Raw genomic sequence first — 26,879 nt, 5'->3', positions numbered from 1 at the left:
GGGACTTGCTGTTCCATTAAGTTTCCATGATCTTTCTCATAAAACTTCCTTTTTCTCCAAATTACTTTTAGTTGAGTTGGATAAGAGTACTTATTAGTTTTGCCCTGATAACAAAATACCACTTTTTGGGAAAAAACAAACAAAACAAAACAAAAAACCTCCCTTACTTTCAATAACGTGCTCCTAAAAATTTGGTGGTCTGTGCAAGCACACTAATAATCAAGTTCCCATTATTTCAAATAGGAAAAATTGTGTCATATGACATATCAACCCCAATCACTCAAACAATTTTTGAAATGTAACTAAAACTCAGTAAAATATCTATTCATAAGTAATAAACTGTGATGTTAGGCTACCGATGCTTTCAAGGTAATATGGACAGCAAATTAGTGCAGCTGTTTCAAGAAGTTGCCTTGTCTACAGTATCATCTTCCACATCTTCTTTGAGGACATTTGTTCTCCTTTCCAAGCTGTGTGGGATTCTAACATTTGACTATGTCTGGAATGTAAGACAATGAAAGACTGTTTTGTTAAATCTCTTGTATTGAGTTCAGGGGCATGGATGTAAATGTTTCCTACATAAACATTGTACGGAAAAGCTGTTGTGGGAGATAGATACTCATTCTATGAAGTTTGGGCATCAAAAAAATAGAGAGATGGTCTATCAGGAAAATGGTGGAGAAACTTTTCTCTGTGACAATTCTGTATATATGACAAACAGTACAGATGTACATTAAAAAAAACATTCCAACCTGAAATCCCCTTTCTAGACGAAATCATTGTTGACAGTCTGGAGGGTGTATTGGAGACTTTTGTTCCACGAACACACATGCGAACACATGCATACACACATCTGCCAAGGCAAATGCCTGGGGTGGGCACCTGCCTGGGGTAGGGGGTGGGGGGCTAGAAGATGAGGATGAGGATCCCCAGCATGAGGATGTTGGCAAGCACAGACAAGGTGAGCAGGGCTTGAGGGTTCTGGGCAGAAACCAACGGCACCAGGAAGGCAAGTGTCCACACTGCATAGATGCGGACATCTTTGGTGGGTGTGAGTCATGAGCTCTCTGTCCCCAGCAGTCACCTGAGGTCCCTTTGGCTGTTCTGATCACCTACAGATAAGAAATAATGTGAATCTCAGCTGTGACCTGCCAGTCCCCGCACCCATGGCCCCCAGCCTTTTCCACATCTTCAGCCCTCAGAAGCACCAGACCACCTGAGGTTTCCTCTGGAGAACACTTTCCTTCTCTCCCGACCTTCTGTTCGTGACTGATCACACTTCAGAAAAAATACACACAAATTACATCAGGCCCCCCAAGCCCCAGACTAGATCAGAGCACCTTGCCCATTTCATCAGTAGGGTTTATTACAGATTCTAGTCTTACACTAGAATGATTATGGCTAAATATTTATCTTCCCCAGTAGGGGAATGTAGGTTTCCTGAGGGCAGAGACCTTATCCAGTTTTCTCACTAATGAACTGCTAGCACAGCAAGCAACCAGTGCATAGTTGATAATCAATATGTATTTGTTGAATGAATGAATGAATTCATTGATTGAAAGAGAGCATTTAGTGAAATTCTCAACAGAGATGGCCTAGACACTCCATTTTTTTTTTTCAAATAAAGATTTTGATTTTTGATACCGGAAAGTATTTATGGTTAAAAATTCAGAAAACAGAGAAAGAGAGCAAAATTATCTGTGGAAATTCTCTTTGCAGCATTATTTAATAGCAATAACACAAAAAAGAAATAACCCAAATATCTTTAAGGATTTAATAAATAAACCATGTATGATGAGTTCATGATATATTATTAAGCAAGAAAAAAAAGTAAATGGCAGCCCAATAGCATGAAAAAAATTACTTATGCATATTTGCAAATTCATGAAAAAACCTAAAAACCATTACATAACTTAGTGGTATGTTCTTATTGGGGAGATAGTTATAGGGCCCTTTAATTAGATAATGTTTGTATTATTGCTTGATTTTGTTTAAGAAAGAGCTGTGCTGCTTTTGTGTTCTGAAGGGAAAAAAATCAACCATGATGGTTTAAAAATGAAGAGAAAACATACACCTACAGGTTCATTTGAGAGAGGTGACTGCTGTTCCTTTTTAGAGTAGATTCATTCATATACATACATCTACTCTATACATGTAAACATATATATTAATAAAAGTGAGCCCTAAATGTACATGGTGCCTTGTAGCCTGTCTTTTTTTGGCCTATACTAGTGGGTTTCTTCTAGCACTGGAGTTTGAAGACCTGTTTGCTGAAAATGAATACCTAACAAATACTGAGCAGTTACTGTTTTAAGAGTTTCAGAAGAACTTTTCTAGTCCCAGGGAACTCACAGGCTGATTAAAGAGATGTGGACACATAACTATACTCATATATTCATACACACACACACACACACACACACACACACACATACGGCAAACTATATATATATATATACACACACATGGTTGAATTGAGAAGGGAAAAATGAGGTGGCTGGCAATTTCTCTGCATAGATGTGGATCAGGGAATGATACCCAAAGGAGGCAAGCATGTAGAATGGATATTATTTAAATAATTTGGAGATGAGCAAGTAGAGGGGGGAGAACATTGGTATGTGGAAAGAACGGCATAAGCACAGGCTCATGATGGGAAAGGACAAGGTATATTAGGGAAGGGTAGATGGCTCAGATGTGTTGTAGCAAAGGACACATACAGAAGAGAAGTGGAAGATCAGCTTGAGAGTGGATGGGGGCCAGGTAACCCAGAGTCTTGTGAGCCAAATTAAGATGATTAGAATCTAACCTGTCCAACAGAGAGAATTTAAGATTCTCAAATTGAAAAGGCATGCTAGATTTTCTGTCACTGCTCTGAGATAAGGACTGGGAGGTTCCAAACAAAGGCTGAATTGTTTTGGCTTTCACTAACTTGGCTGATTTAAAATCTGCTCAAAGTTCATACTGGGCTATCTCTAACCATCTTGTATTTCAGCTCCAGGGCTCTGCCCTACGCATTCAGTTAGTTATCTGCCAGAAACACAAAGAACACAGGGCAGAAGCCCAGATGGTCCACAGGCAGGAAGAAGAACTCAATGTACCTCGGCATTAGAGGAAAAGATTATCTGTTATAGAAAGAAGGCAGGAAGAGAGAAGATGGGGCCACCCAATGTACTGGTGTTATCAGCCCATCTCTCACCTGGGTGCCCTCACCTCTCCTATCTGGATGCCCTTGCTACCCGCAGCCACGGGAAGGAAGCCTTGCGGCAGCCTCAGACCTCCTCCAGCTCCAGAAGGGGCTCGAATGCCCTGGCAGTCTGCTCATTGCACCAGTATCCAGGTATGTCTCCAGGCAGAACTTTTGTGTCCAGGTAGTTATGGAGTCAGGAGGACCTGCCTTGGCCTCCCTTTCTCATAAACTGCTGCTCAATCTCACCTGCTTGGAGAAGGAAGGCTCTGCCCCCTGCAAAGTCCACCTGACTTGGACACTGAACGCTCTACTCAGTTCTGGCTATCCCTTGCCCCATAAAATGAATCTACTTCTCTTGTCCCTCAATCTCTGTGCCACACAGCAGCTTGAGTGTTAAAAATTATTGATTGTATCATGCCTTTCCTCTGCTTAATACCCTTGTGGGGCTTTCCCCTGCTCCGGATCAACACTTTAACGCGATTGACTCCAGCCTGCCTTCCCACCCCTCCCTTCTACATCTCCTCCGACGCTCAGCATGCTTTGCAAGCTTCTGGAGGACTCGGGGCTCTTTCCACGTCATGGCCCTTTGCGGATACCTTTCCTTAAAGAAGTTCTTCCCATGCCTCTTCAAGCTGTTGGCTCTCACCCACCATTTAGATCTTGGCTTAAACTTAATCTCCTCAGAGGTTTTCCCAACCCCCTGCAGCTCTCATCCTTATTCATAATTATAAAATTATTTCTTTTCCTTTTCTACTGCTAGGTTGTAAAATTCCCTCAAGGTAGGGATCATGCCTATTTTGTTCACCCCTATCTCCCTAGCACCTGGCATGGTGCCTGGTCCACAGTGGGGGCTCAATCAATCCTTGTTCAGTAAGTGGGTGGGTGAATCAATGAGCGATGGAACCCATGTTCCTCAGTGAACAGCTGATCTTCTGGAGAGCACACAGAGTCCCTCTGACTTTGAGTCACTCACTGCACGCTGGCTGGCATTCCCTGAGGTGCAGTCATGAGCCATCTCACACTGCCCCAGGGCTTCTGTACCCTGGCTCCATTTGTTTACATGCCCCTTCTAGTTTCTTGGCCCTGGAGCTGGAGGGTCTCCACTGACCATGTCCTATACCCTGGTCTCAGCTTGCTTTGGACCTATGCTTTTCTGCTTACACATATCCACAATTAACAGAGCCAATAGGGGTGATGAACAAGGTTCACAGTACCCCAGATCAGTTACAACAAATGATGCTGGTAAAGATTTCACCAAGACAGGACATCTGATGAATCGCTCTCACACTGTGAGAGCAGTATCCAATAGCTTCATTGTTTAATCTTTTGACTTCCAATGACTACAAACTAATGGGCAGTGGGGTGAGAGAGTGGAAGGAGCTAGGCTTTAAAATAACACAGCTCTGCCATCAAAATGTCCCCTGATGCCTGAGAGATGTGATCCATATTCCAGCTACCAGAATCAGTTAATCCACACTCAGGAAAATCCATTCCCAAAACAGCTAAGAGCTAACTGCATTTATATAACACCTTTGCTCAGAGGTGTTTCCAGCCTATCATAACTCACCGTATACCTTTGGGCAAGTTGCTCATTTTGAAGGCTCAATTGTCCCCATCTTCACTTTTAGGAGGCTGGATTCTAGAAACTCTGGGCTCTAACATTGTAAGAGTTATTGTGTTGATCCATATTGACCCATGTGCCAGTCTTGAGTCTTGGTTATTGTTCCATTGCTGACTTCCTTTTAGGATTAAAGAAAATCCTCTAGTTAAGCATAGGAAATGTCAATTTTTTAAACTAAAGTATGATTGGCACATAATCTTTTATTAGTTTCAAGTATAGAACACAGTGGTTCACCACTTACCAACATTAAGTCTTCACCCCAAACAGTATAGTTACTATTTATCAACATAGAAAGATGTTACAGAATCATTGGCTATATTCTCCATGCTGCACTACAATCCCTGTGACCAATTTATATTATAATTGAGAATTTTTGTACCCTTTTATTCCCCTCAGCCTCCTTACCCACACACTCCAATCTCTCCCCTTTGGTAAGCATCAGTCACTTCTCAGTGTCTGCGAGTCTACAGCTATTTTGTTCGTTTTGTTTTGTTTTGTTTTTAGATTCCACAAATAAGTGAAATCATATGGTATTTGTCTTTCTCTGCCTGGCCTATTTCACTTAGCCTAAAGCCCTCTAGGTCTATCCATGTTTTCACAGATGGCAAGATTTTTCTTTTTTTTATGGCTGAATGATATTCCATTGTGTATATGTACCACATTTTATCCATTCATCTATCGATGGTCACTTTGATTGGTTCCATATCTTGGCCATTGTAAATAATGTGGCAGTAAACATAGGGGTGCATATATCTCTTCAAATCAGGGATCTTGTTTTCTTTGGGTAAATTCCAGGAGTGGAATTATTGGATCATATGGTATTTCCATTTTTAGGTTTTTGAGGAACGTCCAACAGTGACTGCACCAACTTAGATTTCCACCAACAGTGTAGGAGGGTTCCCTTTTCTTCACCTCCTCACCGACACATATTTCTTGTCTTGGATAGTGGCCATTCTAACTGGTGTGAGGTGATATCTCACTATGGTTTTAATTTGCAATTCCCTGAGGATTAGCGATGTGGAGCATCTTTTCATGTGTCTGTTGGCCATCTGTATTTCTTCCTTGGAGAAGTGTCTACACAGATCCTCTTTTAATCAGGTTATTTGTTTTTGGGTGTTGAGGTGTGTGAATTCTTTATATATTTCAGATGTTAACCCCTCATTGGATAGCTCATTTATGAATATATTCTCCCATACTGCAGGATGCCTTTTTGTTCTGCTGATAGTGTCCTTTGCTGTACAGGAGCTTTTTGGTTTGATGTAGTCCCACTTGTTCATTTTTTATTTTGTTTCCTTTGGCTGAGGAGATATGTCCAGGAAAAAATTGCTCATACATATGTTCAAGAGGTTTTTTTGCCTATGTTTTCTTCAAAGAGTTTTATGGCTTCATGACTTACATTCAGGTCTTTGATCTATTTCAGATTTACTGTGGGTAGGGAGTTTGACAGTAGTTCAGTTTCCTTATCTTGCATGTAGTTGTCCAGTTTTCCCAACACTAGTTATTTACCCATTGTATATGGCTCCTTTATCATATATTAATTGATCATATATGCATGGGTTTATATCTAGGCTCCCTATTCTGTTCCATTGATCTGTGGGTCTGTTTCTGTGCCAGTCCAGACTGTTTTGATTACTGTGGTTTTGATGTATAGCTTAAAACCAGGGAGCATAATCCCCCTGGCTTTGTTCTTCTTTCTCAGAATTGCTTTTGCTATTTGGGGTCTTTTGTGGTTCCATATGAATTTTAGAACTATTTGTTCTAGTTCACTGAAAAATGCTGTTGGAATTTTGATAGGGAATGCATTGAAACAGTATGGCCATTTTGGAGAGGATGGTCTTTTTGACAATATTAATTCTTCCTATTCATGAGCATGGGATAGATTTCCACTTATTTGTGTCTTTTATTTCTCTCATGAATGTCTTATAGTTTTCAGAATATAGGTCTTTCATTTCTTTGGTTAGGTTTATTACTAGGTATTTTATTCTATTTGATGCAATTATAAATGGAGTTGTTTTCCTGATTTCTCTTTCTGCTAGTTCATTGTTAGTATATAGGATTGCAACATATTTCTGTGTATTAATCTTACATCCTGCAACTTTACTGAATGCAGTTATTCTGATAGTTTTTTGGTGGGGTCCTTAGGGTTTTCTTTTTTTTTTTTAATTTAACATCATTTATTATTTTTATTAAGGTGTCATTGATATACAGCCTTATGAAGGTTTCACATGAGCAACATTGTGGTTACTACATTCACCCATAGTATCAACCCCTCCCAACACCACATCCCATTGCAGTTACTGTCCATCAGTGTAGTAAGACGCTATAGAGTCACTACTTGTCTTCTCTGTGCAATATTGCTTTCCCTGTGACTTCCATACATTATGTGTGTTAATCATAATGCCCTTAGGGTTTTCGATGTACAATATCATGTCATCTGCAAATACTGACAGTTTAACTTCCTCCTTACCAATCTGAATGCCTTTTATCTCTTTGTGTTGTCTGATTGCCATGGCTAGGACGTCCAGTACTATGTTGAATTTAAGTGGTGAGAGTGGACATCCTTGTCTTGTTCCTGATCTTAGAGGAAAAGCTTTCAGCTTTTCACCATTAACTATGATGTTATCTGTGGGATTGTTATATATGGCCTTTACTGTGTTGAGGTATGTAATCTCTATGCCCATTTGGTTGAGTGTTTTTATCACAAATGGATGTTGAATTTTGTCAAATGCTTTTTCAGCAACGACTGAGATGATCATGTGGATTTTTATATTTTTTTTGTTAATATGATGTATGATACTGATTTATGAATATTGTATCATCCTTGCATCCCTGGAATAAATCCCACTTGGTTATGAAGGATGATCTTTTTGATGTATTTTTGAATTCAATTTGCCAATATTTCATTGAGAATTTTTACATCTATGTTCATCAGGGATATTGGTCTATACTTTTCTTTTTTTTTTTTTTTTTGTAGTGTCTTTGCTTGGTTGTGGTTTTAGAGTGATGCTTGCTTCATAGAATGAGTTTGGAAGTATTCCCTCCTCTTCTACTTTTTGGAATACTTTACAAAGGACAGATATTACCTCTTCTTTAAGTATTTGGTATAATTTGGCTGTGAAGCCATCTGGACCTAGGATTTTGTTTTGGGGGAAATTTTTTTATTAGAAATTCAATGTCATTGATGGTAATTATTCCATTCCAATTTTCTGTTTCTTCCTGGGTCAGTCTTGAAAGGTTGTGTTTTTCTAGGAAGTTGTCCATTTCTTCTAAGCTGTCCAATTTGTTGGCATATAATTTTTCATAGTATCCTCTAATAATTCTTTGTTTCTGATTTTGTGTACTCTCTCTTATTCATCTGATAAGGCTGGCTAAGGGTTTATCTATTTTATTTGCTTTCTCAAAGAACCAGCTCTTAGTTTCATTAATTTTTTTCTATTGTTTTATTCTTCTTTGTATTACTTATTTCTGTTCTGATCTTTATTATGTCTCTCTACTAACTCTGGGCTTCATTTGATCTTTTTTCTAGTTTCTTTAATTGTGTTTAAACTGTTTATTTAGGATTTTTCTTGTTTCTTGTGGTAAACCTGCATTGCTATGTACTTCCCTCATAAAATGGCCTTTGTGGCATCCCAGAAATATTGGACTCTTGTATTTTTGTTTCCATTTGTTTCCATGTATTGCTTGATTTTGGTTTTAACTTGTTCATTGATCCATTGATAATTTAGAAACATGTTATTTAGCCCCCATGTTTGTAGGCTTGTTTTGTGTAATTTATTTCTAGTTTTTGTACCATTGTGGTCTCAAAAGTTGTTTGATGTAAGTTCAATTTTTGTAAATTTATTGGGGCTCTTTTTGTGGCCTAGTATGTGATCTATTCCATGTACACTTGAGAAAATTGTGTATCCTGCTGCTTTTGGGTGGAATGTTCTGTAGATTTCTGTTAAGTCCACCTGATCTAATGTATTGTTCAGTGCCTCTGTTTCTTTACTTATTTTCTGTCTGGCTTATCTGTCTATTGATGTGAGTGGTGTGTTAAAGTCTCCTAAAATGAATGTGTTACAATCTGTTTACCCCTTTAAGTCTGTTACTATTTGTTTTACATATTTAAGTGCGCTTAGGTTGGGTGTGTAGATATTTATAATGGTTATATCCTCTTGTTGGACTGACTCCTTTATCATTATGTAGTATCCTTCTTTGTCTCTATTTTCTTCATTTTGAAATCAATTTTGTCTGAAGTAAGTATTGCCACTACTACTTTTTTCTCCCTATTGTTTGCATGACATATCTTCTTCCATCCCTTCACTTTTAGCATGTGTATGTCGCTTTGGGTCTGAAATGAGTCTCCTGTAGGCAGCATTTAGATGGGTCTTATTTCTTTATCCATTCTGCCACTTTTGATTGGTACATTCAGTCCATTTACATTTAAGATAATTATTGATAAGTATGTACTTATTGCCATTTTATAATTGTTTTCTGGTTGTTTTCATAGCTACTATTTTTTCCTTTTTTCCTCTCTTATACTCTTTTCTTGTTATTTGATGGTTTTCTTTAGTGTTGTCATTTGGATTTCTCTTTTAAAATTTTTTGTCGATCTACTATAGGCTTTATTTGTGTTTACCAAAGGTTCAAGGATAGCTTCCTGATTGCTGAGTTGCTGACTACAATCTAAAAGTACTTTTTTTCCTTCACTTCCTCTTCCACACTTTATGTATTAGATGTCACACTGAAAAGTATTTAGCCTTAGGAATATTTCCATCTATAGCAGTCCCTTTAACATACCCTATAATGCTGGTTTAGTTGTTATAAATTCTTTGTGCCTTTGTTTATATTGAAATTGTTTAATCCCTGCTTCAAATTTAAATGATAATCTTCCTGGATAGAGGATTCTTGGTTGACGGTCCTCCTGTTTCAGTGCATTACATATTTCATGCCACTCGCTTCTGGCCTGTAAAGTTTCTGCTGAGAAGTCTGATGATAGCCTTATGGGTTTTCTATTATAAGTAATCTTTTTTTCCTCTTTCTGGCTGCTTTCAATACTCTCTCCTTATCCTTGATCTTTGCCATTTTTGTTATTATATGTGTTGGTGTTGCTTTCCTGAGGTTCCTTTTGTTATGAGTTCTCTGAGCTCCCATGATCTGAGTGTCTATTTCCTTCTCCAAATTGGGGCAGTTTTCAACAATAAGTTCTTCAAAGAGACTTTCTATCCCTTTGTCTCCCTCTTCTCTTTCTGGTATCCCTATAATGAGAATATTGCTCTGTTTGGATTAGTCTCACAGCTCTTTTATTATTCTTTCATTCCTAGAGATCCTTTTTTCTCTGTTCTTCAGCTTCATTGTTTTCCTGTTTCCTAATTTCCATTTCATTCACAGCTTCTTCAGCCTGCAATAATCTACTGTTAAATCCCTCCATTTTGTTTCATTTCAGGTACTGTATTCTTCAGCCCTGAGTGGCTCTTTCTCAGGTCTTCTGTCTTTTTGATGAAGTCTGTCCTGACATCTTGAATACTTTCCTGTAGATCCATGAACATGTTTATAACTTCTACTTTGAAATCTTTATCAAGAAGATTGGTGATTTGTGTTTCATCTAGCACTCTTTCTGGTGTTTCGTCTCGTAGTTTTGTTCAGAATATATTCCTCTGCCTCCTCATTTTGTCAGGGTTTCTGTTTTCCTTCCTTTGTATTAGGTGGCTGTGCTGCTTTCTGGCCTATGGAGTAATAGCTTTAGGAAGGAGGCATCCTCTGTGGCCCAAAAGCTCAAGACTGTTGTCCAGTGTGGCAGCCCCAGCTGCTGGTATGCAGGGGGTGGGCCACCTTTCTGTCTGGCTTCTATAGAGGTCTGAGTCTGGGCAAGCAGTTTGCTTTGGCCACACCTTTGGATCACTGCATAAGTTGGTGTGGGAAGGGCCTCCCTCTGCCTTGCTGCAGCAATGGCTGGGCTTCAGGGTTAATGGGATGGGCGACTGATGTGTGGCTCTGCCCAGGCCCAGCATGCAGCACCAGGCTTGGACAGCTGGGGGGAGGAAGGATCTTTTGGGACTGACTCCTGCAGGCATCTTCCCAGTTGGGCTAAAATGGAGCTGAGAAAGCTGGGAGGGTCTGCCTCTGCCTACCAAGCAGCAATGTCTGACACTACTATTGGGCCAAGTGGGTTGTCTGCGGGCAGCATGCAGAGGGAGGAGCCTCAGGGCTGCACTGGCAGTGAGGGGGATGGAGTGTTTGGGGCTCTCAAGATTTCCCAACCTGTTGGGCAGAGGGCAGACTGGGATGGGATCGTCCATCTGTCCTTTCTCCTGAGAAGAGAGCTCCATCCAACACTCACCCCTCTGGCACCCCTCCCCACTGCTGGGAAGTCTTTCACAATGCCTGTTTTGCTTTTGTCTCAGGGGGACTGGTGGAGCATGCCTGTTCTCCACAAGTGGCTGGGATCTCAGCCTCCCTTGTATTCCACTTATCCTTGGTGTCCAGCCCCATTAATCATCGAATCCCCTATAATGCAAGCTTGTGCTCCAAGAGCAGATCTCTAGGGCCAGGTGTCCAGCGATCCTGGACTCCTACCCTCTCCCCACTCCATTCCTCTTTCTCCCACCTATGGGCTGGGGAGGAGGGAAGGCTTGGGTTCCACTTGATTGCAGCTTTGCCACTTTACCCTTTTCTGTGAGGCCTTCTCTTCTTCTCCACATGTAGGTAGTCTGTTCTGCAGTCTTCAGGTTTAGTTGTATTTGCTGAATTTTCATATTTCATGTGTTTTGGGGAGGAGTTTACCACCTTGCCTTCCTACCACCATCTTTTTCTCCCAGAATCCCCCACAGTCCCCTTTTTCATGAAATAAATTGATCCTGCCAGAAAAAGTGCAGATATTAATCATTAGACTTTGCCTCCAATATTATGAGGTTTATGGAATTCCTAGGAAGACCCAGGGCCTTGGGAGGCTAATGAGATGAAACTAATCTTTAAATAATTATGATAATGATAATAGTGGAAAACACCTAAGTGTTAAGTACTATGACATTTACATAAACAACTTTCGTACATTATTTAATATTTCCAATAAGCAAACTGCCAGTTCCCATTTTCCCAGATGAGAAAACTGAGACTCAAAAGAGTCGGGAAGGGAGTAACCACACACGGGCAGGCTTATTTTAGGGCAGTGCAATTTGTTCTAAAATGATTGCGGTGATGAATGTACAACTGTAAATTTACTGAAAATTCATTATATTATACACTTGAAAAAAGTAAGTTTCATGAGATGTTAAGTTATACTTCAATAAAGCCATTAAAAAAACAAACAATGACAATAAAGGGCCAAAGTGCTTGCTCAAGCTCACTTGGCTTATAGGTTGAGGGCCAGGTGAATTCAGACTTTCTGGTCCTGAGGTACGTGGAGGCGACTTGTGAAAGGGGACTCCTGAGACAGAGACGGTCACAAGGACACCTGATGTCAAATGATGTCTAAGGCTTGCCTCAGGCAAGTGTGAGAGTACCAAAGCCATCATCACCTCACTTACTCCCAGCAACAAGGAACACTGTCCACCCCATTTCACCAAGGTGCCCGCATTCTTCATGGCCAGGGGGAGCCCGGGAGCCGCACGCCAATGTTGCCTTTCACTATGTGGATCAGGGCTTTTCAGCCACCTGACAAGGGAGGAGAAGGGAGACATGACAGAAGCTGGTCACGCTGATCTTGGACCCAGAGCCAATTGGTTAGGCTGAGCTGGTAGACAGGTGCAGGCAGTGGGTGGACCTGCCAACCCCATAAGAGTCACAGTGGGAAGCAGTTGAGGTACCATTGGGTCTGGTGTAGAGAGGCACACCAGGTATTTAAGGTACTTTGGGTGAAATGGGTAAAGTTGTGACAGAAAACCCAGAGGATGCCAGCACCAGGTTCATCCCTGTCCTGCACAGGGCTAAAGGAGAAATCCTGGGCTACCCTCATGACACTAATGCCCATCCTATTGCCACCTCTAACTGCTGGACGACTCTAAGCAATAGGCTGTACTCCCACCACTTTACCCATGGCTTACAGACAGGAGAGTCTGCCCCAGGTCACACGCTAAAATGGAAATAGCAAAGCTGGGCTGGGTGCTTTTCTGTGGTTTTAACCACAGGTTGTCCTGCAATCTCAGAAGCCATTTAGTTCAGCATTCTCTTCTCTCATACAAAATGCTTGAACTTTTCCTACTACAGCCAATGCTCAACCACTTCCAGAGACAAACCTTCAAGGACAGATGATAGTTTTTTTTTTTGAGGTATCATTGATATACAATCTTATGTTGGTTTCAAATGTACAACACTGTGGTTCAACAGTTATCCATGTTATTAAATCCTCACTCCCTCTAGTGCAGTCACTAGCTATCAATGTAGAAACATGCTACAGAATCACCGGCTATATACTCCATACTATACAACCATCCCCTTGTAACTTATATTGTCATTGCAAATTATTGTGCCCCTCACCCTCTCCCCCAACCTTCCCCAACCCCTTCCCCTTGGTAACCACTAGTCACTTCTCAGTGTCTATGAGTCTACCGCTGTTTTATAAGGACAGATGATAGTTTATCTTCTTAAAATAGCTTTGTCACTAACACAGTCTTCTTTAGAAACCCCTTCTAAGATTCAACCAGAAATCTTCCTTCATGTGCGATTTAAGAGGTTGCTAAAGAGGACGCCTCCTGTGTTGATTGCTTCTTCTTGCAAACCTTGACTAAGCTCATTGTGCCCAGGCTTTGTGTTAGGCATGGGTAGACGGGGAGGTAAACGAAGTCAATCATTTCATTTGCTGTCAGGTTTCTTGCAGTCTGGGAGCCAGTCTGAACCATGCTAGAATTAGCAGACCTTTTACTGAACAATTACTATGTGCCAGCCACTGTGCAGGGATTATCTCAATGATCCTCAACAATCGTCAGAGGTAGATAACTATTATGATCTCCATTTGAGAAAACTGAGGCAAAGATAGGTTTAGTAGCTTGTCCCAGGTTACACAACTTAGTAAGTGGCAGATCTGGGATTTGAACTCAATTCTATCTGACTCCAAAAACCAGTGCTCACATCCACAACGTTCTACTGACCCAGGTCAATCTCAAGCCTGGGATTCTTTGATTCTGCTAGCAAAGGCTTGATCTATTTTCTTCAGTGAAGGCACATGTTCTCACTGGCAACATCATCTCCCTAAAGACGAGCGCAGATGTTACCTGTAACATAAACCATCCCTGTTCACCATCTGGAAGGAACACCCTCTTTTTCTGAACCCTCAAAGAGCACAGACTTCACTTGTGCCCTTCTGTCTGGAGTCGTCATGTGTGTGCAAATCGCCTTCCCTAGGCTGTGAGAGCCTCAGCGCAAGGACAGAAAGGCATCTCATGTTCACTGCTGTGGTCCCGTGACATCCAGGTGCTCGACCATGCTGAGTGACAGGACCCCTGCAGAGTCATGCTTCGGATTCACAGCATTATCTTCATGGAGAATTATCTTTACCACTCAGACAACTTCTCTACAGCTCCCTTTGCCTGTTGAGAATAGGGAAGAGCTCAGACTTAGTTCCTTCAGTCACTGGAAAGAAGGAAAAAATTTCCACAAAGGTCTCAGCTATGAGATCTCAGGCCCAGGAGCTCCTTTTGGAGAGCAAAGGATACCTGTGAGATCCCACTGGCCTTCTCCAGGCAGCAGGGGACCTTCCTGGGGGCACCAGGGCAATCTCTGTGCTGTACCCTGCAGGGACTGGTTGCTGGTGGAGGCACCCCCATGCAGCTGGATGATCTGCTCTCAGGCCCAGGCTTGTGTAGGTGAGGTGCTGAGAGCCACCACAGCTTTGGCAGGGGCTGGAGCAAGAGCAGCTTTGGCATGTGGGAGCTGCAAGGCCCAGCTCTTGATGGCTTGGCCGTTTGCAGTCTCAGGAGCTTTAATACCCTCTTGCCTGGAGTGACACAGGCTTTGCTCCTAAGGAAGAACAAAGGGCCCAAAATATGAATGGAGGAACAAACAGGTGTCTCCTCCACCCACACAGGGACTCATCACAGTTGCTTCAACGGTGTTCTTTCCATTCTTTCTTCCTGCACAAATACTGAGTACCCATGGCCAGGCACTTAGCTGGATGCTGGGAATCTACTGATTCTAGGCAGTGAAGTCCTTGCCTTCCATGAGCTTAGCTAGAAATCATGATTATTAATCATGGGTCCCCTTGAGTAAGCAAAAAATGTCAACTTTGATAAGTGCTCTGAAGAAAAATTAAGAGGCCAGAGTGTGGAACAATAGCAGTTACTCTTGTAAAGAGGGTTAGCAAAGATTTTCCCAGGGAAGAGAGAAGTCCCTTGCGTGGCACTGTTCCCTTCAGCTTCTTGCTGTAAGTAAATGCAGCTCCCCCTGCAGAGGTCACAGGGTCCTCTGCAGACCTCTAAGAGAAGGCCGTCTGCCCCGCACCTCTCCTACCACCATGGCCAAGAGCAGGTTGCTCCTGCTGATCTCCTCCCTCCTGCTGGCTCCTCCTGGACCTGTGCTGCCTTTGCTTGCTGCAGCATGCAAGCCCTCAATGCCACTGTTCATCTTTCACCTAGTACCTTCTCTCTCTCTTGCCCTTTCTCCCTCCTTCCTTTCACTGTGACCATACTTGATGATTTCAGCCAACTAAATGAATCATCTGGACTCCAGCCTCTTATATCCTTGTCCACCTTTGCTTCCAAATAGTTTGCCCTCCACCCTTCCTCAGATACCCACTTCCACCATCATACCCTAGACCTTGTCACTACCCAAAACTGCACTGTATTCAAAATCTCTATTTTAAGCATCTTATTCTCTGGGTGGCTCACCAACTCCTACCTACTAGTTTGCAGACTCTCCCAGATCTTTGGTTTCATCAAGGCTTTTGGGCTACCAATACTACTCTGCCACCCACCCGCTGCTCTTCCCTCCCTCCCATCTTCACCAAGCAACCGGTCGGTCATCGCACTCACTCTCTGCCACACGCTCTCATGCCTCCTGCCCCTCTGCATCCAAGCAGTTGAATATGCCTAGAGAAAAATACACAGATTTGCCAACTGGTGGCATTTTAAATTCATGCGCTCAAAACTTAGGTGAGTCCTAGAACTGCTAGGTGGCTCTCTTAGTTGTCTTATTTATGTTGCTCTTCCATTCTTCAAGAGGACAAGTTCTCTCTCTTTTCTTGATTCAAACCTCCATTAGACTCCCCTTTTCATTCTCAGCTAATGACATTGTTCTTATTTCATTGAGAAAATAGAAGCAATCAGAAGAGAACTTCCTTATCGTCCAGCCACTAAATCTACCCACTGACCTGTGTCTGAATCCATATACTAGGCTTTTTCTCCCGTGAAAATAGCTGAGCCATCCTCATCCTGTCTTAAGAGCCTTCATCTTGTGCCCTGACCTCATCTGCTTTCCTTCACCTGCTCCAGAACTTTACTCCAACAGTGGTCCTTCCCTCTCTCTTGCATTATCAAAATTTCCCTTTCTACGGCATCATTCCCATGAACATATAAACATACCATAGTATATTTTCTCTTTCATCTTTCAGCTCCCTTTCATAGCAAAGCTCCTTAAAAGAGTTGTCTCTGCTCACTTTTCCAATATCTTGCTTTCCATCTCTTGAGACCACTCCAGCAGATTTTCTTCTTTATTGCTTCACTGAAGCTATTCTTGCCAAAGGCAAAATGCCTCCTGTTGCCAAATCCAATAGCTGAACCTTAGTCCTCTTCTTAACAGTAGGAATTTCAGTCCTTTTTACACTTACAATTTCACCACAGTGGTGGGTAGACTCTAAGATGCCCCCTCCCTTGACTCTCTTGTATATTCCCTCCCCTTCAGTGTGCTTGCTTCTAACCAATAGAATGTGGCACAGGTGATTAGATGTCACTTTCATGATTGCATTATGTTATCTAAGATTTTGCCTTACTAACTGACTCTCTAGAGACTTCAAAGTCTAGCTGGCTTTGAAGAAATAAGTGGCCATATTGGGAGGCCCACATGGATAGAAGCTGACAGCCAGCAAGAAGCTGCGGCCCTCAGTCCTACAATGACAAGGAAATTAATCGTGCCAACAGCCTGAGTGAGCTTGGAGGAACATTCTGTGGCAGTTATGCCTCCAGATGAGAATGCAGCCCAGCCGGCACCTGACTGCAGCCTTATGAGCCCCGTTAAGCAGAGGACCCAGTTAAGCTGTGCCTTAGAAACTGTGAGACAATAAATGTGTGTCATTTTAAGCCACTAAATTTGTGGTAATTTATTACATAGCAACAGAAAACTAATATAACCACTCATCTTTTTATATGGTTATGTTTTTTCCATAATGGTATCTTATATGGCATTTTTAAAAAACTCAGAAGCAATTTATTTGCATATTAGACAGGTATTGTTCTGTACCTTCATGTCGCAAATTGTAACCACAGAACCCTAAGGTGTAAGTGAGGAGTCATAGGAGAATGAACCCAGAGGTTGTCGCACTTGCTACCAAGTGTGACCTTGAACAAATACCTTTGTTTGTCTGAGGCTCAGTGTCCCATCTGTACAACTAATGGGTTGCAGCAGACCATTTCAAAGAAACTCTAAAGGGTGCTATACAGTGACTGCAGCTGACCTAGGACCTGCCCAGTCATCCCTGGCAGGAGGAAGGCAGCTGAAGCAGAGAAAAGGACTCACAGGGCTGGAGGATTTAGGAAACAGCCTGTCCCTATTTTCATGAGTGAGAAACTGAAGCCCAGATTGAAAGGACTTCCTCGTAAATGGCAAAGCTGGCCTCAGCCCTTGTCCTTGGGCTCCTACCCCAGTGCCTTTTCAGTGGAGCAGAAGGGGCTTCTCTCTTCTAACCTCCCAGGCCCCTTGTTACCACTGTGAAGTGAACCCCAGGGCCCATGCTCTATAGATGGGGTTCTGTGGGCTTGCTCCAGATCTCTGAAAGCCTGGACCCAGTCCTGGGAATGCTGCTGATCCAATGGCGCTTTCTCCTGCCTTATTTCAGGAGGACCTACCAGTTGGCCCTGTGTGTGCCAAGATAGAGAGCAAGGAAGCTGTTGGCTGAGTAAGAGGTTGGCAAGGGTCCGTGGCTGGAGTGGAAGCACTTCAGGTAGGCAGGGGCTACAGCTTTGGAGAACCTGAGTCCAGTAAGCTCACAGAGGTTTCCCCCAGCATAATCTTACTTTAAAAATTAATACTCACACTAAGATACACATGGCCATGATTAAAGTATTAATTTTTTAACCAAAGGAATTTATAATTAAAAAACTAGAGTCTCCTTATCTGACCCTCTTCACTCAAAGTCCCTCTTCCTGGGGGCTATGCTTATTTACTTATTTATTTGCTTGTTTGTTTGTTTGTTTATTTATATTTTTATATTTTCATGTTTCTTTATTAAGGTATGATTGATATACACTCTTATGAAGGTTTCACATGAAAAAACAATGTGGTTACTACATTTACCTGTATTACCAAGTCCCCCCTATGCCCCTGCAGTCACTGTCCATCAGTGTAGTCAGATGCCACAGATCCACTATGTGCCTTCTCTGTGCTACACTGTTCTCCCCGTGGTCCCCCACACTATGTGTACTAAACATAATACCTCTGGGGGCTATGCTTTTTTAAAAATCAGTTTTCTCTTTTAATTCTTTGGTTCTCCATCTCTTTATACAGCGTATCTTAATGATATCTCTCCATTTATCAATGTTAGAAGAAAATTCACACCTGTTGATATCCCCCGCTCTTCCTCTCCTCAGTACAGTTATTTTACTATTTTAGACCTTTATTACTTACCTTTGTAACTTAAAATTATATAACCATAAACTTCTTATAAATTCTTAATAATATTTGCAGTGTTTCCTATTGTTGTTGCAACAAGCATAAATGTAGTGTATTAAAACAACACAAAACTTATTCTCATGCAGTTTTGGAGGTCAGGAATCCGAAAATCAAGATGTCGACAGGGCTGGGTTCTTTCTGGGGCCTCTAGGGAGAACCCACTTCCTTGCTCTCCCAGCTCCTAGAGGCCTCCCGCATTCTCTGGGCTTGTGGCTCCTTCCTCCATCTGCAAAGCCATCTTTTCTCTGTCCTTCCTGCCTCCCTCCTTTAAGAACACTTGTGATTACATTAGGCCTACTTTGCTAATCCGGGACAATCTCCTTACATCAAGACTCTTAATTCAGTCTCATCTGCCAAGGCCCTTTGCTATCTAAGGTTGTGGGGATTAGGGCGTGAACAGCCTTGGGGGCCACTGTTCTGCCCACTCCACTGTACATCCCCGTTTACCTAGAAAAGTCCCATTACATGCCTGTTGTTCTGACATAAATATTAATCCAGTCCCTGTCATTCTCAAAAGTGTTTCCATTTGAACAAAAATTATATGAACATTCTGTATATCCAGTGCTTTCCAATCATTCTTATATCAGAACACATGTGGAAAATGATAACCTTTTATAGGTCCTCAGGATAAAAGAACAAGCCTGCTCATGACTGGACATAATTGTCTCAGGAGCTCCAGCCACCTCAGGACCTGCCTGGCTGCTCCAAAGGGTAAGAGGATCAGTATCTCAGTACCCTTATTACCCATTTTTGGTACCCCAGTGGCCATTGCACACCACCGGGAATTTTTCCTCATGTTAAAGCAATATAACCCATTTAAGGCTCGCTCTTTCGATGTGCTTCCGTGGGGGCAGCATTCTGTGCCAAGGAGTGCACCTGGGTCTCAGACACATGGACTGAGGCCTCTGCCACTGCAGTGCTGCCTGCAGCTTAATTCAAGCTGTCTGTCAGACTGAGGTACCCCTTGGCATCTTTGCACAGCTGCCCCCCAGTTCGGTGTCCCTGCAGAATTAGCCATCTCTCATGCACTCTCCCAGCCATCGGAGTTTTGGCACTGGCGGCAGAGCAGAACTATTGGAATCACAGGAGGGGATTTTGAAAACCTTGCAAATTTTTTCTCTGGGGCTACAGAATGCATAAGACTCTTAACTTTGTAATGTATTTTTTTTTCTTTAAACAAGCATACTTCATTTACCGCAGAAATACTAGCGGCAAAATGGTTTATCACCATTACATCCTTTAAAGTCACCAAAAAAAATCACAACAGCTTGGGTCAGAGGTGGGTTACAGTGTGCCGATCTGCAGCAGCACTTTCCCTATGGATCTGAGCCATCTGCTCCCTTAGCAGGGTCCTTGCCTTAGGAGCTGATCTTCATTTCAACTCTGTTGCTAATTCCCTTGACAGGATGTACCCTCCTCAGTCAGCAGCATGTCAGGTTATGATGGTGTTTGGCTCTCTTTATAGGAACTTTATCTCTTCTAATATCCATTCCAAAATTGAAATTAATTTTTCAGCACTTACATCACTTGAGTGGATTCTTGAATTATATTGTTATGATTTACAGAATATTTCAAATTATACTAAAGGCAAATGCTTATATTATAGATAGTAATTATTCAAACCACCCACAGAAGTGCCATGTGACAATGGCACTTCTCTCTAGATTCTGGAAAAAATAAATGGGCATTTCTATGTTTCCGCCAAAGTGGCCCCTATATGGCAATGCACAGTGTAGCACAATTTACAGTTCAATCTCTGAGCATCGGTCTGGCTATTATGGGCTATCTCATGAAATTTTAAATTTGGATGGGATTCTAAATACTTAAATTCTGCACATGAAGTGGAATTAATATTTTTATATCACATTATCTTAAATTCACATAATTCAAATATATATACAGAGACTATGTTGTGTGTATATGCTCTGGTTTTTTTTTTTTTCTTAGCAAAATGTGCTCATTCTAGGTATGCTATTTTGTCACCTTTGTATGATGTGGGAGCCAAGGGGCTTTTGGAGGCTGGAGGAAGGGGACACATGGTATGTGCGACTCTGGGGGCAACACTGCTCCCCTCTGGGCCTTAATCTCTCCACCTAAAGATGAGGGGCTGGACTCACTGACCCCTTGGGGGCTTTGGAGCTCTGATGATCTGTAGTTGAAGGAGGCTCCTGGAAGAATCCCTCATTCTCTTTTTGTCTAAAGATGTAAAAAGAAGGAAAAGAAAATGAACAAATAAAAGGAAAAATGGGAAGCAGGTAAGTGTTGATAAAAAGGGGAAAAGGAAAGAAGCAGCAAGATGCCTGGACTCACAATGTGTATGGACTTAGTTTATTTAAAAAAAACAACTGACAGTATTCTTTAAGAGCAATGGCTCTGGGCTTAAGAGTTTGACCCCTGGCTTTTTCACCTATGTTTTTGTGTGACTTTGGACACAGTGTCTCTTTACCTCGATCTCCTCATCTATTAAGTGGAATTGAAGATAATTACCTCATAGGACTGAGGAGTGATTGAGTTTGTAAAGCACTTAGCACCTGGCACATAGTGTGTACTCAATGAACCTGAGCTACTGTTATCATTGTCATCACTTCTGGGGTCCCTCTGAGACACCCAGGACAGGAATTCTTCCCTTAAGGCATCTGTAGGCCCACCCTTCCGCTTTTCATCAGACTGAACAACTGCAACTCTTTAGTTATGCACCCACGGAAGCAAAGTGGGCACTTCCCCCACCCCACCCCACCCCCCAAATGTCAACAGCAAGAACACTGACAGTCACCTCTCCAGTGGGGGTCCCAAGTACTCTGACACCTCCTGTGGTTGAGAGGTGGGGAAGCAGAGGCTCAGGGGGGTGGAGTCACTGCCAAAGGTATAAGTGGGGCTGGAAAATTACATCCCAGCCCACTGCTCCGTAGCAGCATGCATAACCTGGAACGACTCTTTCCTTTCTCCAGGAGCAGGGTTGGGGCACATATTCCTTTCACTCCTGCTTTGCTAACTGCGTCCTGGGGAACGACGGGTGTGCGAGATGGTTAAGGACATGGTCTCTGGAATGCTGGCCTCTCACAAAGGTCATTCTCAAGGGCAGTAATTCTCAACATAAGGGAGTGTCAGAATCACTTGGAAGGCTTGTTAAAACAGGCTGCGGGGCTCCACCCCGGGGTTTCCGATGCAGTAGGTGTGGAGTGGGAACCAGAATTTGCTCTGCTAATTAATTCCCAGGTGATTCTGATACTGTTGGTCCAGGAACCACACTTTGAGAAGCATGGATTTAGTGGTTAATATAGAGTGCATACTGTAAGGCAAAGTTGCTAATAGAATGTGCTATCAGCAAGAGATTATATTTAACATGAGTGTATGTTAAAATACATCAGAGCCTTAAGAGGTCCTATGAAAGTTGGAAAACAATAGTCTATATATTGAAAATGGAGCAGAGATGGGGGTAGACATGATTGGCTTTACATATGTTGCATATTTTTCCAGTTTCTTTATGCATATACAATCAACAGAAGATATATCCCTTCCTTTTCATATGGAGTATCACTGCTCTCTTCGTTTTTTCCCCTTAAGAATATATACATACAGAATTTGCTCCTAAGTAACTTAGGATGCAGGGGCATTGGGTGGGAATGTAGATGATCAGTGGGGAGGTAGTACTGGGTTGGGATTTAGACAAACATGGCTGGCCAAGAACTCTCGCCAAAGAGAGCTGGTTTCACTGCACCACTGAAACAAAGCCGCTCATTTGAACATGATCAATAATCACACTTGGTAGGATACAATGGTAAGCTTTCAGGTTTCTTCTTGTGTGACCAAGTAGTAGCATTTGACATAGGTGGTCACCGCCCTCCTTGAAAACTCTCACTTGGCTTTCAAGATGCCTCCGGCCCTGCTTTCCTCTTAGCTAGTGCCCATGCCTTTGCAGTTCCTTTTGTCCATTCCTAGTCACCTTTCTGCCCCCCCCCCCACCCCCCCAACTAGGTGTTTCGGATTCCTCTCATCTTTACTTGCATTCACTTCCTTGGTGATCTCATCAGGTCTCTTTGCTTAGCTGCCATCAATATGCTGACAATGCCAAATTTTTTTCCCCAGGCTGGACCTCTCCCCTCTCTGCAATAATGGCAGTGCCTGCCTGACCTCTTCCCTTGAATGACTAACAGGCACTTCACACACAACAATCTCCCTTTGTTCCCCAACAAGGTTGATTTTGCCAGTGTCTTCCTGAGCTATCCTTCTTGTTGCTCAGGCCAAAGTATTTGTGTCCTCCATCTCCTATCCATCAACTTTTCCAGCCTACCATAAAAATACTTTCAGAAACTGACCACCTCTCACCACTCTCACTACTATCACACTTGTTAAATCACTGGAACCTTATCCTGGATTACTGGAACTATAGCCTGTCCCTGATCCTGCCCTTGCTTATATCAACCCAGTAGACAAAGCATGCTTTTAAACCCAAGTCAGATCATTGGCATTGCTCAACTCCTCCAGGACCTTTCAATCTCATTCAGAGCAAAAACCAAAGTCCTTAAAATGGCTCACAGATCTCTACACAATTTCCCCTACCTGCTATTGCTCTGACCTACTCTACTTCTCTTCCTAGTCACTCTGCTCCAGCCACACTGACCTCCTTGTCATTCTTCAAACAGGCTAGGCACATTCCCATCCCAGTGCCTAACATGTGCACATGTGCTCTTCCCTCTGGCTGGAATGCTCCTCCCAAACAAATCCATATAGCTTGTTTGCTCACCCACTTTAGGTCTTTGTTTAGATAGCACCTCTCAGTGGGATCTTCTTTGCTATTTAGAGAGACTGCAATCCCTTCCTCTGCCCCCGGACTCTCTTTTTCACATCCCTGGCTTTTCTCCATAACAGATACACCTACTGATACGATATGTCTATTGCTTATTTTTGTTGCCTGTCTCTCCTCATTAAAACATACACTTGGCAAAAGCAGGGATTGTTGTCTCTTTTGTTCACTGTTAATTCCCAGTGCCCAACAAATAGTTATTCATAAAAAATAAATAAATAAACAAAGTTATTAAGAAAAAGTTCCTTATTCTTATCTTACTCTTCTGTTTGATTCTTCATTTTTGTTACTGCATTTTCAATTTCGAAGAGTTGTTTTTATCTTAGAATATTCTTTTTTAAAAACAATATTTGTTGTTGTTCTTAGTTCACAATTGCAACATCTTATCTCTATGAAGATATTTGTTCATCCATTTGGTTTTTGCATAGTCTCCTGCAAGATGTTTTCATATGTTTGTGCATTTACTTCTTCTTCTAACTTTTATCTTACAGGCTTTTCTCAGATGTCTGGTAAGCTCTTGAAATTTTTTAAATTAACCTTCAGAGGCATACTTTAATTGTCTAGGTAATGGCTTTTGACAAGTACATAAATCCATGTAATGACCATACCAAACAAGATGCAGAATATTAACATCACCCAGAAAGCTCTTTTGTCTCTGTGCAGTCAGTCCCCACCCCACATATTCCAAACAACCATTTATCAGCTTTCTCTTATTACATAGGTTTTGCTTATTCTATAAATCAAGTCATATAGTATGTAATCTTTTGTGTTCAGCTTTTTCCACCGAGGATAATGAGATGCATCCATGTTTTTGCATGTAACAATAGTTCTTTTCTGCTATGTATGCCACAATTTATTTACCAATTCACCTATTGATAAATACCTGGGTTTTTATTAGCTTAGCTTTATTAAGCTCTTCCATGTGAACATCTGAGTACTCCTCTCTGTGTGGCCCACAGCCAGGATTATGGTGAGGCAAGCCAGGATTATGGTGAGGCAATCCAGGAAGGCCAGCTCACCAAATTTAAGGAGGCACTCACTCTGATGTTCATATAAGAGCCAGTCTTGCACTTGCACAACCCTGTGAGTGAGTGCCTCCTTAAATTTACCAGCCCAGGTACCTCACTTGCCTCACCCTAGTCCAGGTGTGGACATATGTTTTGATTTTTCTTGGGTAAACACCTATAAGTAGATTTGCTGGATTATAGGATAGTTCTGTGTTTAACTTCACAAAAAACTGTCAGTTTTCCAAAATAGTCGCATCATTGTACACTTCCACCAACAATGGATGAGACTTCCAGTTGCTCCTCTCCCTCACTGACAAGTATAATTCCAGTCTTGTCTTCTCTGTTGCTGCAGATGGATCATTTCCAGCAAACATGGCTCATCGGTGTGATTCTTTCTGTCATCCTCATCTTCTTGGCTTCCCAGATCCAAACCAGATTCAGGACAGCTTTTATCTGCTAGTCTTGCCGTACTGTTTCCACACCCATTTCTGCAAACAAAAGGGATATAGCTGTGCATTTCTAAGGGAGCTCTTCACCTTCAGAACGAGAGTTTTCACTGGTGGTTTTCTGAGATCTGCCTCCACTGGGGCCCTTCATTTCTCTCTGAGTTTCTTTCCTGTTCTTCACAGCTTCTGTCTGACTGTGGCTGCTTACACATAATTTGCTATCTGTGGATTCTATTTATCTTCTGGCTTTGCTGAAAATAGAATTTGAAGTTTTTCCTTTTTGCTTTTGTATAGTTTTGGGGAGTAAAAGAGTCAAAATGTTTATTTAAACATCCATTTGAACTGGAAAACTCTGTATTTCCAAAAAACTGTGGAAGTGGAAATGGAAGTGGAGATTTGTGTATTTGGGCAAAGTTACTTGGGAACAATAAGGAGATGTTATTGTATGTTAATTTCTAATTAGGACTGCCTAATGATAAGGTTGATAGAGTCCTAACAGTATCTGAAAATGAAGCAACCTTTTTTCTAGGGTCTTTCAGTAAGGGTGCAGTAGTCAGGTATCAGAAAAGATCTTTATTTATAGTCAGTGCATCCCAGGATCAAATTGGGGAAGGTAAGTTCCCACTTGCACCAGAAATTCCGACAGGAAGCAGTGTGGTTCTCATAAGATCTGGCTTTCTTGGGCTAAGCATTAGAAGGAGCCATACAAACACTGAAATGCAAGGCCTGGAGGGAACCTAAAGGGTGCACTCCTTGATTTGGGCAAACCAGCAGCATTCCAAGCCCAGTTCCTAGCAATGAGAAGTCAATGAACTGATGGGTTCTTCCAGGGATGGGATGAATTCACTGGCCTTTCTGTTTTGAATTGAGCATGAATGTGCATTCTTTTCTCTTTCTCTGGCAAAATGAACCAACTGGAGTAGATTTTTTAAAACACATATATAAAACATACAGAAGTTCTAAACATATATAAAGTAATATGTTTATGAAATGATTTAAACAGTATATACAGTGAAGACTAAAAGTCTTAAGCAAAACAATAATTCTAAATTTTAGGATCACAAATCTGTACCTGTCTATATATTCTTGTATAAATACATAATATAGGATTTGGAGAACAATACTCCAATGCTGGTAACTAAATTTTTGGAGAGAAGAATGAATTTGGATGAAGGAGAATTTTCACTGTTTATATACTTATAAACCTCTAATAAGAATATATTAATATATTACTTACACAATGTTTATTGAATATTCTAACAGCTTTACTGAAGAATAATTCACATACAGTAAACTGCACATATTTAAAAAGTATAATCTGATAATTTATATAACATCTACAGTCACCACCACCACAGTCAAGATAGTTCATGTGTTTGTCACCTGAGCTTTTCCTTGTGCCCCTTTGTAATTACTCTCTTCTCTCTCTGACCTTCCACCTTTCCCAGGCGATCACTCTGGTGTGTTTTCTGTCACTGGAGATTACTTAACATGTGCTAGAATATCATATAACTGGAATATTTTTTCTGACTTATTTTACTCAGCATATTTTAAGGTTTATCCATGTATAATTATTTTGAGATTTATCCATTTTATAGCTCTATCAATAGCACATTTTTTTTCCTGTTATTTTTAAAGGCTATTGCAGAGAGGAAGAAAGAGAAAGCTAGATAATACGTACACCTGAAACAAACTGAAATGTTGCAATTCATTTAAAAATGTTATCTAAAAATTTTAAATATATTAAAAAGATAGTGTTACCTTACCTCATAGTTGCATTTCCGACAGCAACCACATATAAGTTTATGTAAACTTCTAAAAACATGACTAGATATTTTTTAAAAATTATAAAAGCAATATATTCTCATAGAAAGGTGTTCAAGAAAATACAGCAAGTATAAAAAAGAGCGATTTTTCACAAACGCGCAGCTGAGGACAGCGCTCTTCGCCTCTGGACTCACTGCGCATGCTCATATACCAACACCCAGCCCAGTTCCCCCTCCCAGTCCTCACGGTCCTT

The 26,879-nt window shown here is 41.6% G+C and overlaps 2 long non-coding RNA genes across 2 annotated transcripts in view; one reads left to right on the top strand and one right to left on the bottom strand.

Annotated features, from left to right (window-relative positions):
• LOC140848172 (uncharacterized) overlaps positions 1-21,344 on the top strand; it is a 48,556-nt gene extending 27,212 nt beyond the window's left edge. Inside the window, exons 3-4 of the long non-coding RNA XR_012128722.1 lie at positions 2,993-3,337; positions 16,723-21,344. This is a non-coding gene — a long non-coding RNA (uncharacterized lncRNA). The remainder of the gene's footprint in view (positions 1-2,992; positions 3,338-16,722) is intronic.
• Positions 277-26,879, bottom strand: LOC140848169 (uncharacterized). The gene is made up of 3 exons (XR_012128721.1): positions 26,626-26,879; positions 4,755-4,926; positions 277-1,112 (listed from the first exon to the last, which is right to left on the bottom strand). It is a non-coding gene; the product is annotated as an uncharacterized lncRNA (long non-coding RNA).

This window comes from Manis javanica, chromosome 1, assembly GCF_040802235.1.
Source record: "Manis javanica isolate MJ-LG chromosome 1, MJ_LKY, whole genome shotgun sequence".
Classification (NCBI taxonomy): domain Eukaryota; kingdom Metazoa; phylum Chordata; class Mammalia; order Pholidota; family Manidae; genus Manis; species Manis javanica.
Note: the sequence above shows the minus strand (reverse complement) of the source record. Positions and strands in the feature narration are given on the sequence as shown.